Here is a 4,757-nt window from a genome sequence, read left to right on the forward strand (position 1 = left end):
CAACATTTGTCATTGCTCGGTGAATTCATGTCACATTCTTTTGGTTAACTTTTTAAAAACAGACCTCCGAGTGTTTGTGAAATCTCCCACCACAAAATGTACTCAGCCAATGACAGGTCAGGACTCCATTTTTATTCTTCTGCCATCAATGGCCAACCTGGTCCCACACTTGATCCATGTCTTTGGGGACCTCTGATCTCCTTATGAACTGTTTCTTCCATGATGAAGATCAGCCATGGAGTATATCTGAGGTGTATATCAGGGTGTGCTTCTTCCCCACATGAGAGCTGGGATGTCCAGCAACATTCATCTAGAAGACATTTCCCGCACTCAAGGCACTAATACACCTCCTGGGTTGTGTGGGACCCCTTATGTACAGGAAGACAGGACTTCAGTGAGGAACATTTCCCTCACTCAGGACAGGAAAGTGGCTTCTCCCCTGTGTGAGATCTCTGATGTCTGTAAAGATTAGACGTCTGTGAAAAATATTTCCCACATTCAGGACAGGAATATGGCTTCTCCCCCGTGTGACATCTCTGATGACTGGAAAGATGGGACCTCACTGAAAAACATTTCCCACACTCAGGACAGGAATATGGCTTCACCCCTGTGTGAGACCTCTTATGTGTGTAAAGATTGGACTTCACGGAAAAACATTTCCCGCACTCAGGACAGGAATATGGCTTCTCCCCCGTGTGTGATCTCTGATGTATGGAAAGATAGGACCTCAATAAAAAACATTTCCCGCACTCAGGACATGAATATGGCTTCTCTACCATGTGAGATTTCTGATGGTTGACAAGTACTGATTTTTTGGCAAAACATTTCCTGCACTCAGGACAGGAATATGGCTTTTCTCCTGTGTGAGATCTTTTATGCACATTAAGCTCTGATTTACACCGGAAACCCTTCCCGCACTCAGGACAGGAGAACCTCTTCCCGCACTCAGTACAGGAGAACCTCTTCCCGCACTCAGTACAGGAAAACCTCTTCTCTGTTGAAAGGCCGGCCCAGTCCCGCACAGTCTGAGGTTCCTCAGGATACAAGGAATCCGATGGTCCATCTACACTGGGTGGTGCCGGATGGACATTGGAAGGAGTCGGGTTTTCTCCTGGACTATACTGTGTGATGTCCTCATCTTCTACTTTCCAGTCTGGAGACAAAGTGAGACAATCCTCGGAGGTTTTCCTCATCTCCCGGCCATGGACTAAAATACAAAGACAAAGAGGATTACTAGACAGGAGCTGATTGGTTCCCCCAAACCAGGACTCTGCCCACATCAGGCAGCTTGGTCTCTGAGGAGCTTACAATTCCACCCTCAAGGGAACTAGGAAATGGCTCCTCTGATCTCCTACCAGGTCATTTCTTTATTCATGGACCTTAGTCAGAGAGTGAGGAAACAACCAGAACTGTCTTTTATAGGAGGGACAGTGATGAGGGGATTATAGGACGAGGGTCCCCACCCCCTCTATCACTCATCGCCATCTTCCCAACACAAGAAGTACTGCACTTCCTTATTTACTCCATGATTTAGTCATGAAGAACAGCGGGGCTGAGCCCCACCAGAGGTCAGAGAGTGAGGATGGGGGGAGAACAACCAAGATGAAGACTGGACTGATCCTGAAGACCACCATCATTGGGGTATTGACTCCTCCCTCATTATCACTTTCTGTTTAAGGGTCCAAAGTTGGAGGATGTTATCACATTATTATCAACATGTAAAAGTCTGTGCTCCAATCACATCATCCGATATAAAATGTCCAGCTGGGAGGAAATGGGTGTAACAAAAGAGAATCCATATTATCTGTATATATAGCAGTGGGGGGAGGGGGGAGAGCAGAAATCAGGAGTATGGAATGTACAACATAGAGTATATAGTGCAGGGGTCAGGAGGATGTAATGTTCAACATAGAGTATATAGTGCAGGGGTCAGGAGTATGTAATGTACAACATAGAGTATATAGTGCAGGGGTCAGGAGTATGTAATGTACAACATAGAGTATATAGTGCAGGGGTCAGGAGTATGTAATGTACAACATAGAGTATATAGTGCAGGGGTCAGGAGGATGTAATGTACAACATAGAGTATATAGTGCAGGGGTCAGGAGTATGTAATGTACAACATAGAGTATATAGCGCAGGGGTCAGTAGAATGGAATGTACAACATAGAGTATACAGTGTAGGGGTCAGGAGAATGGAATGTACATCATAGAATATATAGTGCAGGGGTCAGGAGGATGTAATGTACAACATATTGTATAAGATACAGCATAGAGGAGTATATAGTATCAGAATGATGTAATGTACAACATAGTGTATATAGTGCAAGGGTCAGGAGTATGTAATGTACAACATAGAGTATATAGTGCATGGGTTAGGAGTATGTAATGTACAACATACAGTATATAATGCAGGGGTCAGGAGTATGTAATGTACAATATCAATTATATAGTGTAATGGTAAGGGCTCATAATATTGGTATTCAGTAATTAAAGGTCCTTAAAGGGTTGTTTGCCTCCCATCTCCTGAGACTGCCCTCAGTGACTTGGGTCTGAGACACTACAGACATATCCCTCCACCCGGCACAGCCAGCAGATAACAGAGAAGGTCCCCTGGAAGAATCAGGCACAAGGCAGGAGACCCCAGTCACATGTCCTGGGTGCCTACATTATGCAATGCTTAGAGGAAAAATCAACATTTTTCTGCCGGCTGAACCCCAGAACCTCCATAAATCCAGTCTAGAGACATAAATTGTGTCTGCAGCACAGAGAAGGAAGATTATCCGAGAGAAATCCAGGAATACAGGACGGGGAACACAGCTCAGGAAAGTGACCAGGGGATTACAGGCTGATATCACCCAGTCCCCGCCCTACTCTGGACCAATCAGTGAGCAGTATGGGTGGAGGAATGGATTTAGTGTTCATGACCCACCTGTGCTGATCTCTGTAGGAGTGTCCTCCTCTATAAATGTCCCCGTTATTCCATCCTCCTCCATAGACTGCTGATCATCCCTCACATACGCCTCTTCTTCTTCTGATTTCACCTCAACTTTTATATCTATCAGATCTTCACCCTAAATCAAGCATATAATAGAAAAGTTCAGCTGTAAAATATAAGCTTTAATATTGTAACATCATACTTAAAAAAATCAAACCCTCACCTCAAGAAGTTCATGTTCTAAATGGTCAGTCCTACCATCCTTGTAACAGTGAGGGATGGTGTGACCTTCCTGTGTGGAATCCCGGGAATACAGAGGACGGGGACATCTCTCTGGTGGGTTCCCATGACTGGATCCATCTGTAGGAAACACACACACTGACTGAATCCATTGTTTCTATGTGTTTATCAGATGATGGGGGATCTAGGTGGATCCTCCGTACTGCTCTCTCCTTTACAATAAAGTCTCCTCTTACCCGGTGATGTGAGGGGCGGCTGATTGTCCATCATGACGTCCTTGTAGAGATCCTTGTGTCCTTCTAAATACTCCCACTCCTCCATGGAGAAATAGACAGTGACACCCTGACACCTTATAGGAACCTGACACACACAATGATACAGTCACCATCCAGACACATCCCTTGTCTGTTACTGGAGAATGTCCCAGAATTCCCGGCACCGCTCACCTCTCCTGTCAGCAGCTCCATCATCTTCTTGGTGACTTCTAGAATCTTCTGCATGTTGTGTCTCTCAGGGTTTAGGGAGTCACATGGAGGCACTGTGATGGTCATATGATCACCTGACTTCAGAAGAGGAAATCTCTGTATTGGGGAACCAATAGGAATATCATGTTAGACTCCCAGAATCCTCCTCACCTCTCCGGTCAGGTCTGTGTTTTATTAATAGAGATGAGAGTGATGTCATGTGACCTCCCAGAATCCTCCTCACCTCTCCGGTCAGGTCTGTGTTTTATTAATAGACATGAGAGTGATGTCATGTGACCTCCCAGAATCCCCCTCACCTCTCCAGTCAGGTCTGTGTTTTATTAATAGACATGAGAGTGATGTCATGTGACCTCCCAGAATCCTCCTCACCCCTCTGGTCAGTCTGTGTTTTATTAATAGAGATGGGAGTGATGTCATGTGACCTCCCAGAATGCTTCTCACCTCTCCGGTCAGGTCTGTGTTTTATTAATAGAGATGAGAGTGACGTCATGTGACCTCCCAGAATCCTCCTCACCTCTCCGGTCAGGTCTGTGTTTTATTAATAGAGATAAGAGTGACGTCATGTGACCTCCCAGAATCCTCCTCACCTCTCCGGTCAGGTCTGTGTTTTATTAATAGAGATGAGAGTGATGTCATGTGACCTCCCAGAATCCTCCTCACCTCTCCGGTCAGCAGGTAGATGATCTCCAGGGTGAGGTTTAGTATCTTCTCAGTCATGTGACTCCGGTCCTCCTCCATCCTCATTGGTGGGGTCATGTGATCTATACAGGTCTCCTTGTAGACGGATAACTTTGGGAAATGAAAGTAAGAATTACACTCACCGGCCACTTTATTAGGTCCACCTTGCTAGTTCCCAGAAAATCTCCCCCCCACCATGACATCACCAGCCTGAACCATTGATACAAGGCAGGATGGATCCATGCTTTCATGTTGTTTATGCCAAATTCTGACCCCACCATCTGAATGTCGCAGCAACCAATCTGCCCATTCTCCTCTGACATCAGCAAGGCATTTTCCTCCACACAACTGCAGCTCACTGGGATATTATCCCTTTTTCGGACCATTCACTGGAAACCCTAGAGATGATTGTGGGT

Source organism: Staurois parvus, unplaced genomic scaffold (genome assembly GCF_062004578.1).
Source record: "Staurois parvus isolate SC_StPar_1 unplaced genomic scaffold, SC_StPar_1.0 ptg000174l, whole genome shotgun sequence".
NCBI classification, from domain to species: domain Eukaryota; kingdom Metazoa; phylum Chordata; class Amphibia; order Anura; family Ranidae; genus Staurois; species Staurois parvus.